The 14,495-nt window shown below is 30.8% G+C and overlaps 1 long non-coding RNA gene across 20 annotated transcripts; it reads left to right on the plus strand.

Moving 5' to 3' along the window:
- The first annotated feature begins 3,348 nt into the window (after nucleotides 1-3,348).
- Nucleotides 3,349-8,625, plus strand: LOC131620938 (uncharacterized). Of its 20 annotated transcripts, none has more exons than XR_009289358.1 (11): nucleotides 3,349-3,820; nucleotides 4,144-4,199; nucleotides 4,333-4,571; nucleotides 4,782-4,928; nucleotides 5,017-5,121; nucleotides 5,201-5,868; nucleotides 5,964-6,752; nucleotides 6,914-7,086; nucleotides 7,166-7,298; nucleotides 7,509-7,581; nucleotides 7,663-8,625. It is a non-coding gene; the product is annotated as an uncharacterized LOC131620938 (long non-coding RNA). The 20 variants fall into 20 exon arrangements; XR_009289364.1 differs by having other exon boundaries at nucleotides 7,224-7,298; XR_009289361.1 differs by adding an exon at nucleotides 3,989-4,035 and having other exon boundaries at nucleotides 4,144-4,224; nucleotides 7,166-8,625.
- The last annotated feature ends 5,870 nt before the right edge of the window (nucleotides 8,626-14,495 follow it).

Genomic DNA, 14,495 nt, shown 5'->3' on the forward strand with positions numbered 1-14,495 from the left:
AAAAGTCGTTATGGCCGAAACTGCGAGGAATCTATGGTCTAAACGCACAAACACTAAACCTAAGACTCTAAAATCAATTAATAACGACAAGAATCCCCGGCAACGGCGCCAATTTGATCCGCTGTCGCTCGCGGGTCAAAACGAGTAGTTTTCAAAACGTAGTATAGCGACAATGGCTCGAGTCGTATCGCAAGGATTCTTGGTATTATTAACTAAAAGCAAATTCGAAATTAGGGGGAGGTTTGGTTTAAGGTTCGATTTAACAAAAAGAGCAAATAAGTGATTTTGAAAAGTGATTATAAAATAAGTTGTTCTACTGTTCGGGTTCACCACTTATCATCGGTAATTATAAATCTAATCCCCAAGCGAATTCTATCCCCTATTCGATTACAGCAACAATAAACAAGCGAGATTGATACTATACGGTTTATATTCCTATTATCCGAATTAAGCAAACGGATTCAGCACTCATGAATTAAGCAAACATGAATTGACATACGCGAGTTAACGATAAAGCAACGTTAAATCACGAAACAGATCAAGAAACATAAACTGGTCGAATTTAATCAATAATATTATGTATGAATCGAATTAAGCATGCAACACATATATAAGATTATTGAAAGGGAAAAGAATTGGGATTAAATTATAAAACCTCAAAGATTCGGTGGAACATGAACAGTAGATCAACGATAGGATTAGTTCGCCATAGGATTCGTCAAAAGCTTGCCAAAATTCGTGAATGGAAGATGATCCGTACAGTAACTCGGCTGCTACCCTAAGGGGAAAGTGTACGACCCGTTTTACAATCCAACTGGGTCAAACATACGACCCAGGCCCAAAACTAATTGACCCGAAACTGAAATAAAACTAGTGCTGCAACTTCAACGAATATTCTGGCCCTTCTACAGTCCGATTCTGACTTTGACTCCAACATAAGAATTGTAGCTCTTTCTCTTAGCTTTCCGGTGATTATTAGAACGCCTCAATCGGACTCCTGGAACTCCAGATATGATCGTTTCCATGCAGACTGTTAATGCTGAAAAATTAATACGAAAAACAAATAAGTGCAAAAATAAAATAAAATATAAAAACATATTAAAACATAAAAATAAATAAAACAAACCGAAGAAATGCTTGAGTACAAACATGGAAGAACGTGCATTAAAATGCACTGATCAGGTACCTTACCATATTTCGTATTCTACTAAAGTGCATCGTACCTTATGGTGTTCCTTATTTATTTTTATCTCTCATCAATCTCTCCTTGTGTGTGACCCTGTAGGTTCTCGCGTCGTGGAAATTTTATTAAATCACGTGTTTAACATAATAAACAGTGAGTGATATCTAGCAACACATCAACTTATGTGTGTGACCCTGTATGTGATCTGACAAAAAAAAATTATGTGATAATACTATGTGTACAATTACCCTTTTGCCTTTATGTCTATATTAAACACAAGGCATAGACTGTGTCACTCTTGTCCATTTCAATATTGGACTCTTAGACATTTATCATGTTATGCAGGATGGGAAAATTCCATATAGGTCACTCATGTCCCTCAGCATGCTTGGTGGAGTATCTATCAATTGTCTTTATGATCATCCAGCTACAGACAATGTTTGATCAGCAATAAAGTATTTGACTCTACAACTAGGGTCCATAGTGGTTTCAGATCGAAGGGTGGTATACACCACTTATCACCATGAGAATAACTTATGACACTTTGCATAACATTCTATGTAGTATTCTCATAGCGGGTCAATCTAGTATAAATATTACTCCTAATATTTATACCTATGTTAAGACTTGATAACTCCTTATCCATGATCCATGAGATGTGATCATCAGTCTATCTACATAATAGTATCAATGTTTTAATGTTCTCTCACTTTGCAATAAATCTCGACTACGGATACTTTAAGAATAGTGTCCTTATGTTTAATGATTCTCATGATTAAGTCAAACTTAACATTCCATTAAACGGACTAGCTATTCTAGGAACTTTATAATTTTAGAAAAACAAACATAATAAAGAAATGTATTTTACTATTAATAAATTATTCGATACAAGTACCAAAGTATTGGCCTCTAGGGCTTACACCAACAGATTATACTAGATGATATTAATTGCCTTCTACATAGGGGTGGAAAAACAGGTCCGACCCGTCGGGCAATGCCCACTTTGCCCGCATTTTTTTGCAGGATGGGCCAAGGTTTTAGACCCTTGCTCTATAATATGCTTGTTGCGTATTAGTTTGTTATTGTGTCTTAATTTCTCATCATATAGGAAACAATCTTAACATTTCTACCACCATTTTTTACAGATCTAATGGTGAACCCATTACGAAATCGAGTGGCAACGACCACAATCGTAAAATAACCCCGTCAATGACACACCCTATCTAAAGAGACTATAAGAAGCATCCCTCTATAACAAGAAGATGTGATTGTGTCATCCTCATTTCCTGAAGTCCATGCACAACCATAGAGATGAGGGTTCCTTTATCTGTTCAAAGGGTACCCCCTTTCAAATAAGGGAGTCCATGAGATCCCACTCTCCATCTAGGAAATCATCAACTTCTTTAAAGTGTATTTGAATGAGGTAATTGAGAATTTTTAAATAATTCAAAATTCTAAGCAGTTTAAATGATTCAATTGAAATTCATTCATTTTTAATTTTTTTTTTGTTTGGACGGAGTATTAAAATGATTCATTGTTAAATTTCTTGGGCCATTTTCATACGTTTAAAAAAATTGGCCAAATTTAAAATAGAAAAAATAGGAACCAATTTGCAAATTTTGAAAGTTTCTAGGAACTAATTTGTAAATCTTAAAAATTATTATGGACTTATTTACAATTTTTAAAAATTATGATGATAAATTTGTAATTTTTATAAAATATAAGGACCATCTTGCAAAATTTCAAAAATTAATAATAAACAAGTTAACATTAAAGTTATTGAGCAATTTCAAATTCTTTACTCTTTGGTGTCATTTGAAATTCCTTAAATTTAACTTTATTAAAATACCTCATAAATTTACATCATTTTAACAACTTTTCATGTTTTTTATCCAAACAATGAATTTTGATCAAGTCATTTTAAATTTTTTTCAAAATATTACTTTCGCTCATTAAAAAGTTTCATCCAAAAATCTTGACCAAAATCAAGATGGTTTCTTGGTGGTGGTTGCAAATAGGTTCGAATCGGTTAAATTGCAATTTCTATAAATGGTGTAAAAATCCTTTGGATTTCCTGTAAAAGTTGGTTGAAGTTTTCACTAGTAGGCTATGGCTCTTGCCTTTTCCTTTGTATTTGGGTTTGAGTTTCCCTTGAACTCATCTACAATATAAGAAAGTTAGATGTTCTGGAAAAGACCTAACTGCCCTTTTGCTTCCATGTTGCTCCACGTGGATAACTTACTAGCCTTTGCTATGCTCCCAAAATACTTCATGCTATCACGTTTTCTGAACAAAGCCAAATACAAGCATTTCCAAATATTTTAATTTCTTTTCTATTTCTCTCTCTAGCACATCCTTCTCCCTTCTTTCTTCCTTCTTCATTCTTCCTATTCCGTCTTCCTCTTCTGTCTTCTAATCTTCTTCGTTCTTCCTTTTTTTTCTCCTGTCTTCTACGACATGACTTTATGATTTCAAAAACAAATCTACATTTGTTATTAACAATATTGCTAACGAAACTCTAGCCGAAGACAAAAGAACGGCTCGAAGTCTTCCTACAGATGTCAGTTTGCTTTCGTCGCATTTGTGACCGGCATCCACCGTTTGGGGTCTAAATAATCCACATCTGCTGATTCAATGGTATGTTTGATAGTTATTGAGATTTCAATTTTAGGGTTTTCTTTCTTTTTGTATTTTTGTTGGAAAAATTCAATATTTTTTGGATTTTGAATCATGGATTTTCTTTGTTTTGTTATATCCATTGGAAAAATGTAATCTTTATGGATTTTGAATCTTGGGTTATGGTAGGTTATTACGAAGAGGTTGTCCAAGGAAGAAATTGGTTGTTTAAAAGAGTAGGTTTTACACTATGCCGGTGTTGGTTCGCAGCGGACGACGATTATTATTCTGAAACAGATTCGATTCCAACTTTATCTTTTTTTTTCTTCTGATGTTGTTTATAGGTGTAGATTTCAAATTTGGAGTGGCATGCCCTTTTGATTGATAACTCAAATAACAGGTAATAGTTAGTTTGGAGTAACTTTGTAACTTTTAATTTTAAGCTATATTTGATTGAATTCTTTAAGGGCTAATGTGTTAGTTTATTTTACACTTTCTTTATTGCACACATGGTGTTTGATAAAATGTCTCAGCAAAGGAGAAAAGGAGTCGGTGAACGGGCATATGGCAACTTATTTCTTTGTTTCACAAGTTTTAACAAATGCAGTAATTTTGGTATGTTAGTATTACTCTTCTGTTCACTGATGTTATTATTTTTCCACTATCTTTTTGTTATACGTCGATTTTGCTGTTGTTCTTTGGTTTCACGGTAGTTAAAATGAGCATCAAGCACGCGTACGCATCGAGGAAACAAGGGGAGGTTGTTTATAAAGTAAGTTTTTTGGTTTTAGGTTTGTAATTATTCGATGAAAGCTCCTAAAAAAACACGTTATTTGGTACGACAGTCCCTGTTATAAGTGAAATAATTTATTTCACCTAAACTATTTAGTAAATAAAATTTACCACACCGTTGAAGCAATATCTCAAGACTAAAAACTAGCTGAAACATATTTTTTTAAACCTTTTTCCCTTTGATTTTTAGGTGTGAATGAATGCAGTTAGACAATGGTGATATCATATGCTTTCATAAAGCTTCTGCAATGGGTAACGGGTAACGGGAGAAATTAAATATACTGATAAAGCTTCATTGGTTACAAGATTGGTCAAAACTTTCTCGATGTTTGCATAGGTTCGCACGGGTTTTTGAGATTCCAAATTTAGGCATTAACTATGCAGATTATCTCAGTGATAATTCTTTCCATCTTACAATATTATAGATTAAAATGTTTGAGTATTGAGGGAAGAGGTTGCAAATGGAGCCATTGAAATTCAGCGGTGCTTATCCGTCGAGTGAGGAGTTAGAATCTCTGGAATTTAGAGGAGTAAGTAATGATTGAGGTTTTATGATGTTTACTAATCATTTATAATTAACATAAATAGTATTATGGTTCCACGGTGCAGACTAAAGCTCTTCCAAATATTAGCATTGTGTGAAAAGAAAAAGTGTCCAGGAGAGGTTATCTTGATGAAAGCAAAGAAGCTGAGAGAGAACAAGTTATTGAATCTGAAATTGATTTGACGACTGGAATTTACTCTACTGAAGTCATCAATACGGTATCTACATAGTTCATTCAATCAAAGGTTGACTGGAATTTACTTTTGCAGGTTATAAATAATTTTTTTATTGTTTACTTTTCATCTAATGGCATAGTTGCTTGGCTCAGTTTAATGTCGCTTGGCATCAAGGTTTCGGTTTCGGTGTTGCAACTGTGGTATTTGAGACACTACTTTCATTCATGACTACTAAAAGTATTGATAACGTGTTTCAATATGAGGCGGTACTAAGCTTGAATCATTCCTTTTGCTGTTTGTTTTTACTTCATCTACTTCTTCTCTGGTCCCTGCGTATTTCCGTTGTGCAGGTTGTCGTAACTGTCGGTATTACTTTACAGGTTCTGCGTATTAGTTCTCAAAGTTTCTGAATTTCTAACATGTACAAATAATAATGAGTTTTTGGTCTCATTGTTGTTGCAGTAAGATACTGGACATGGTGGTTTCTGTGGAGTATACTCTGAGGGATGATAGTGAGAGGGTTGATTAAAGCTGTAGCAGTCCCAGAAGAGGAGGAGGTGGTATCACATGTATTGTATTTGAAGTCAATTTTATGCATTTCCTACAGTTATGTTCCTTTCTTGAACTAATTTATTCTGTTATTTATCTACAGTCGTTCACCGGTACGAAGGTCAAGGACTTAGGTGATGTCTGGTTTGAGAGTAAGTAGTAGGGCTTCAATGGCACTATACAGAAATCTGGTGCTGAAGTCCTTTCCCTTGGAGATGCTTCTGGAACAACTGTCTCTCATGTGTCTGATATTATTGGTCCAGTGGGTATTAATTAAATATTGTGTATTTAACAATTTGTGATTAAGGATTGATTAGAATAACATTTTTTGTTTATGTAGACTGGAGTTGTGTATGCAGTAGAGTTCTCCCACCAAAGTGGGCTCAATTAAATCATGAAACTTATTTGTTGTACAATCAGACATGGGCGTGAGGATATATTATTCGGTTTCAGGATCGAATTCGTATAATTATTCCACAGTTTTCTGGTTGTTCGAATGGTGTTTCAGACCCGCTGATGGACAATATTACGTGCTCCGTTTTAGATTTTGCACCTGTGCCAATTCCTGAAACATTTAGTTATTTCCAGTGGTTGAAATTTCGAAAACTCTTGATAGTGATATCCTGGAAGAATACTTGGGCTGAATGAAATTTTCTGCATTTTATAGGTACTGTGAGTTTGTTTCCAATAAGTCAGCTTTTGCCAAGTATATATGGATACAAATCTGGTTCAGGAGCTTGCAGTATTTGGGTGGACCCATCAAAAATCCTGAAAGTTTATCAAAAGCATGACGAAGTCTTAGTTATAGTCCGAAAACAACTCTCGGTAGCATGATTTCTCACTTGGTTCTTTGACTATTGGATTAGCGTGACATCGACGGTTGTTATTTAAGGTAAATATCCTACCATTGTTAGATCATATCGAAAGAAAAATCATAACAACTATTACCTAATGTTATTTTTGTTATATTTTAGTTTCAAAATTTACCAGCTATTGAATTATATTTCAACAACTATTACCTATCTTTGTATGATTAAATTGAATTATGCACAGTGACTTCATAGATGATTGGGTGAAAATTGGTTTTCCTGCCAAAGTCAAAGTGCTGAAAGAATATCCAAACCATGATTTCAAAGAACAATGCAGACTCTGTGAAGTAGTTAGTTAATTATGTTGGAGAATATCCAAACCATGGATTCAAAGAACAATGCAAACTTTGTGAAATGGTTAGCTAATTATGTTGGAGAATATCCAAACCATAATTTCAAAGAACTATTTTATTTTTATAACTAATATTATTTATAGTTGTTGATATGTGGATGTCGGGATATCTGATGTGTTGGATTCAATTCGTTGAGATCAGAATCAATGTCCGGTTGAAGCTTGCATGTCAGGGTGATTTATCGGTGTCCTTGAATTGAATATTATTGGAACTTTGGTGATTTTTCTTTTCCTTGCTGGTTTAGTTGGTTTTTCTAATTAGTAACAGCTATGCAGTAACAGTTGTTTAATTAGTTGGTTTTCTTATTAGTATATTTTGGGATGGCCTGGTTTTTTACAATTTGATTGAAAAATTGTGTCATCAAGATATGAAAAATCCCTCATACCCCATATGTTTAACTCGTGGCCATTTTTTATGTCTTAATAGAGTTGCCAGGAGTTCTTTGGGTATTGCCAAATTCATATCTTGATGTTCCTAAGTCCTAACAAGGACTATGGATGTGAGTGAAGTTGTTTAAATTAAGAGTTTGGTTAACTATTGGATCATTGTTTGTTAACTTGGTTAATCTTTCCAATTTCAGGTGATTTGTTTATTGATGGTAAAATAATCCTTAAGCACAACTGAAACTAAGTTCAGGGAGGACATATGCCACCATAAAATTCTAATGAATAGTTGAAATTTCTCTTAGGTGGTGGAGAAAGCCATGAAATGTATATTCGTTTAAACAAATATTTGGTGGGAAGATCTTTGTTTTACATCTATCATTGAAGTTACTTATTCCATTCTTTTGTTTAGAGCTGCACCTGTATGGATCTTTTGCTTGATTGCATGCATTAATATTATTCATATAATCACATCTCATTTTGTGTAATCCTGCATTGCTTTTGTTGAATCAGTCATGTCAATTCTCATATCAATTTCAAACTTTAGGGCAATATGAGTTTTCTTTCATTGGGACAATTTTCAACTAACATGGATGTTATTTACAGATTTTAAAGGTGATTACAAGATATTTTGGTAAAAAAGTCAGAAGATTTTTATAGACTTCGTAGGAACATATCGGTACCGGTCGGTTCAACCGGTTGGACCGGGAACCGGATTTTGATATTCGGTCTATTTAACTTTGAAAACCACAATATTAAAAAACCGGATAACAAACTGGAAAACCGGTCGAGAACGGCGTAACCGACCAAAACCGACGGTTTGAGCGATTCTTATGGTTTGACTGGGCTTTTGAGTTTTCTTCAATCTTCATCCATGGTTACATGATAAAAATGCATTGAATCCCACTTCTATGAAAATCAACCAAAAAAAAAGTTAGAGGAAGTGAGATTTCATTCAGATGAAATGAACTTATGAAATTGAAAGGGAGTTGAGAAAATGAAAAATGAGATGAAATAAGAGTAAGAAATTGAGATGAAAGAGTGGAGGCGCATCCTCTCTCATTTTAGGTATTTAGGGTTTCATATTGAAATTGGGTCGGGTCAATAATTTTGAACTTAACTAAAGTAAATAACAAATAAAAGAATTAACCACGTGACAATTAATATTTTGGCATTTAATAAACTTAGAGTACATTTTACGGTAAGATAAGAAAATGTATAGACTAAGAATTTTTGAAAAGTAAATATATTAAATATAGCTATTTATTTTAGGGGTGTTCATTGATTCGGGTAAATCTGAACCAAACCATAATCCGAACCAAACCATAGTGTTTGAATTGGACATTTTTTTAGTTCGGACAAGAACCGAACCAATCCAATGAAATCCAATGACAATCGGTTCGGACATCGGATTTTCAATTTTCCACCCGCAAGTCAACCCAAACCAACCATAATTAATTATCATAAAAATTACTATCAAGCATTCAACTTCAAGAAAAAAATAAAATGTTGTGTGTGGACAAATTTTGCTATTTTAATTTGTTATTAGAAAATTGATAGTGTAATATGATAAATGAACATAAAATTATGAAACACATTCATTATCATTTTATTTTGAAATTATATTTAATTTAAAATACAATAGATAATGTATGAATAATTAAAATATATATTATTAATGTCTTTCTTTTAAAAAAAATAAAAAATCCATACAATTTAGATTGTATTTTAAAAATAATAATTTATTTTCATAAAATTATTTTATTTTTCTAATTTACAATTTTTTAAATATATATGTTTTTCATTTTAAATATAATACTTCTCAATTTAAAATTAAATTTAAAATTTATCTGGTATACTCAATCTAACTTAGAAGGGTGTATATATCACTTAAACTTATTTGAAATAAGAATAAAGCCTCTTCACATAAGAAAAACTATAGCAGTATTTTTGGTATAGTTTGTAGGTGACTTTTAGAAATGTGAGTTTAATTATGTATGTAATTTATATATCAAAAAATAAAGTATTGGTAATTCAAATATTTTAATGATTTAATATATTATTTTTTTTGTCAATTTTAAATTTTTATATTTATTCATAATTTTGATGTTGATCAATAATAAAAAACAAATTTCAATCATATCATAACTTAAAGCATTTATAATTACTCATTTATTATCTTTTTTTAATAATAAACTATTTTGCATAGATAAAAGTTTTTACATGTTTTGTACAATTAAAGAAAATAAAAGTAAATATATTTAAAATAATGTATAAATCCAAATTATATGCAGAAGAAAATATTGAAACCAATTTATTATCGCTTATAGTTTTAATAAACAATTTTATTTAGGCAATTTTGTCTATTTTTCACAATTGTTTTTTTTTCAAAGTTGTGTTTAATAGTTTTTCTTAACAATAGTAGTTTTTAAAAACTTATAAAATTATCTTGCAGTCCATTTTTTCTTCTTTTTTTTTTTCAATAATCTTTTGATATTTTCTAATTTGTTTGAATTTGCATGACAAACTGGTGACGTATCTACGGTCCACACACAAGACTCGTGCACGCACGGGTAACACACCAGTACCGTGTGAACGCACGGGTAACCATACCATAATTCCTGCGAATCCACGGGTTATTACATGTTTCGTACAAGTAAAGAAAATAAAAATCATGTATGAATCTAAACACGACAAAAATAAATTGTTTTTAAGTTATTCATGTTGCTAATATTCTTATTTTGAAACTATTTTTAATTTAAGATACAAAATTATTCAAAATAATATATGAAAAGTTGAAATATATACTATTGATGTGAAATAATTTTGGTAAAATCATTATGTTTTTACTTTAAAAATATGTTTTTCTTTTAAAAATTATAATCTATTTTGGTTAAATAATTTTTTTTATTAACATTTTTATTATATTTTGAAAATAAAAGCGTATATACCACACCAGTACCCGTGCAGACGCACGAATATCCCATTAATATTCAAAATATTGAATATTAACGGGAGCACGAAGTTATTGATAAATTTTGGATATTTATTTGTCTAATTTATGTTTTATATGTAAGATATTTATTTTTCTATTGATATTCAACTAATGATAAATTTTAGATATTAATTGTTTTTGACATTTGTATTTTTTATGTAATTATATCAATGTCTTTGAACAATAATTTTTTATTTTTGCTTTTCCACTTTAAAGTATATATGTTTTTTATTTTATATTAAATACTTCTCGATTTTAAATTAAATACAAACTTTCTGATATAACTGCTTCTTATTTTTTTAGATATTTTAACCACTTACTTAATAATTTTACTAATACGTTTTTTTTTTGTAACCCTCACATTGTTATCACAAGTTATATTTATTTTAAATACTTCAATATATATATATATATATATATATATATATATATATAAAATAAAATATATTTACAACTCCCCCATAATATCTGGTATGCATGTATTCTCTTTAGGACAGTGATTTCTTTTACTCGATATTTACTTTAAAAATACATCCAGCCTAATTGTTTTTTTACTTATACTATCAATTTTTTTGTTTTACTTATTTTTATATAATAAATATATTATAATATTAAGTGAGGACTTAAAATAAATGCGCGTCACGTATCAGAACCCGTGCAAACGCACGGGTTAGTTACTAGTATTGAATACAATTGTTGCTTATCAAAAAAAAAGTTTCATCCAAACACACTCTTAAAAATCTATTTGTAGTTGTTATGATCATGAGACCAACTAAGCCATCAAAATCCCCCTTTTATTCTCTTCCACTATATTTTGGTATGAACTATAAATTCCGCGAAAGATTGTACTCACCTCTCGAACTGACAATAATCATGTTTCCAAGGACCTTCAGAAACCCTTAGAGATGGGATCATACAAATGAGTCAGTGCTCCCAACAATAAGTTAGGGGTCGTGGATACAACTCTCATTTTATTAGAGTTGTCAAAATGGGCTACTCAACCCTAAACGTGTCGGCCCTGGCAGGCTCTGGACTTTTTAGGGTTGCGCCAAAAATGCTTTGTGTAATATGGGCTCGAGATTTACTACTCGAGTCCGACCCTAGATGGGCTTTGGACTATCCGGTCCTAAATGGGGTTTTTTATTTTAAAAAATTAAAATAAAACTCCATAATATTTACTATAAATAAAATTAAAAATTATGCTATTTTAAACATAATGCATTTTTAAGTACTATATTATCTCTTATAAATAATATAATATGTTTCTAAATACAATATAGGTCTAAATTGTATAAAATAATAGTTAAATATTTATTATAAGAGAAAAAGTAATCTAATACGATGAAAAAATGTTGATTATATTAATGTATAATATTGAAAAGAGAAAGATTGAATAGAATAGAAATAAAATTTAGTGAAGTTAAAAAAATCAATATGCATTTTGGATTAAGATAATATAGATATGAATAATTTTTTTAAAATTTATAATTATGCGGGCCTAATGCGCTACCCACGGCTCATATGGGTAGCGGATTTGTTGTTCTCTGGTTCAGCATTATGAATACTGGCCAAACATTGTTCCCACCACCAGAAATCGAACTCGATATTTCTCGAATATCGTTATTTGCAGAAGCTCATTTATTACTGGAGCCCAAGTGCTTGCTTAATGTTATTTTCATTTTTAGATGTAGTAATAATTGTAATTTTTTTAGCTATGCTTTTTAATTATTAATGTGGACAGTACTTCCAATATATTATTACATTCTTTAATTTGGATGAAAAATCTTAGATGACACTAATTTTGAAATGGAGTAAATAGTACTTCATCTGTTTTAAAATGAGTGTCGTTTAAAGTCTTTCACACAAATAAAAAAATATAATGATATTTTCATAAAATATTATATTTTTATCAAATTATCCCTATTAATATATCAGAAGTTGTGTAATAGTAATAATTAAAGAACACAATTGTAAAAATAACAATATTTTTATATTAAAAAATAAAAATAATATTTATTTTAAAACAAAATTTTTCTTCTAAAATACTGTAACATTCGAAGAAATAATAAAGGACATTTATATGAAAAAAAGGGAATAATAAAGGACATTTATTTTATAAAGAGAACAAGTGTGGAATACTTTGGAACCCCAATTAAATAAGGACAATTTGAAGACGTGACATTAGACCGAGACTTGATAGAAAAGAAAGTATGACAATACAACACAATGGTTGATTTGATTTGAGGTGGAAGATTCTCGTCACTGCCATTACACATCTAACACAACGAATTAGAATTTTTAAGTTGGACCAATTCATGCCTCCTTCTTACAAGACTTGTAATTGCACATTAGATAATAGATATTACACCTTCTCCTTCCTATTTCTATTCATATTTCCATCTAAAATATCCCTCACTAGTCCTAACAAAATTCAAATATCAATATCAAAAACCTAACAATTACTAAGCTTATAGATTCCATCTACAACATTACTTACTTTGATAAACGTTTAGTTTTAATATTTAAGATTAAACAATAATTTTATTACTTTTTCCATTTTAAAATAAGTGTTAGTTTTTATACACAAAATAAAAAATATAATAATAGTAATAGTACTATAAGATATTACACTTTTATTATATTATTTGTATAAATGATTTGAAAGTAGTGTAGACTGTAGAGAGTAATAACTAAAGAAAATAAATTGAAAAATAATAATATTTTTATATTAAAAAAGGATAATGACATTTTTTAAATAAATTTATTTGTTAAAACGACTCTAATTTTAAAACAAATAGAGTATTATTGTTATTATATAATAATATAAATTTTCCAATATTTTTAAAAACATAATAGTGGTCACTTATTTTACGATGTCCAAATATGAAGAAAGTTTTTTTATTTTATTTAAGTTTTCACTTGCAACTAGCAGCAGATAACTAAGGAGGATTATATTCCTTAACTTATAGCACCTCACAAAAGCTATTAAGAGTGTGTTTGGATTGGCGGTGGACATAATTGATTCTGAGAAAATTGAGTTTGGTAGAATAAATTTCAAAATAATTGACTTTAGAAAAATTGATTTATGTTTGGATACAATGTGTTTGGTACACTATGTTTTATTATAGCACCTCACAAAAATACATTTATGTTTTCAGGTTTCAAAGATACATTTTCGAACGCACTAAAATCAATACAATGTTGAACAAGGCCTTGAATCGGTGGAAAAAATTTACCGGGGATACATCTATGTATATATTACGTAGATGCATCTCCGGACGCACCCAACTTCAGTATAATTCTTGGCCAAAACATAAATTCATGCAAAATTATTTCACGGATGCGTCTCCGAAAGGTTTACATAGATGCATCTCTGGATGGTATTCGTTCAAATATGCGCTAGAGCCCCTTCCTCTTCCTCACTCAAGCAAACTCAATTCAAACCCCATTTCCAAACTCACTTATAACACACCCAAGAAAAATAAAAGAGCATTAAACATCCAACTTCAAACAATATGGAGCAACAACAATCATCTTGAAGACACAAATTTTAAATTTTTTGCTAAATTTACTGAGTTTATGTAAAATTGTGTAGAAGTTGAGTTTTGGGTTATGAAATCGAAAGATTTTTAGTGTTTGACAGCTTATAACTAATGAGGAAAGATTTAGTTAGGTAGTTTTTACGAGCAATGGATTATTTTTATGTTTAATGAGAATGCATTCCGCCATTGGCGGTGCTTGGAGTTGCATGAGATGCATATCCGAAATGTTTCAACGTTTACCCAGAACCGGATATGCATCTCTGTAAGCAGTCTATGCAGTGTGTTTGCCTCTCTTTTTTGTAATAAACTCATTGTGTAACTTTTGTCTTGTCTATTTATAAGAATTATGGTTAAAAGACCATCCCCACTGAGACACGACAGGCTTGTACAATATGGTTCCGTTCGGAGGAAAAAGAGTCAGTAATTGTAGGCTCCTTCTACCTCTAAATCGGTTGATATGGAGGCGTCGGGTTCCAGGGCTCATGTATCTCCG

This window comes from Vicia villosa, linkage group LG7 (assembly GCF_029867415.1).
Source record: "Vicia villosa cultivar HV-30 ecotype Madison, WI linkage group LG7, Vvil1.0, whole genome shotgun sequence".
Lineage (NCBI taxonomy): Eukaryota > Viridiplantae > Streptophyta > Magnoliopsida > Fabales > Fabaceae > Vicia > Vicia villosa.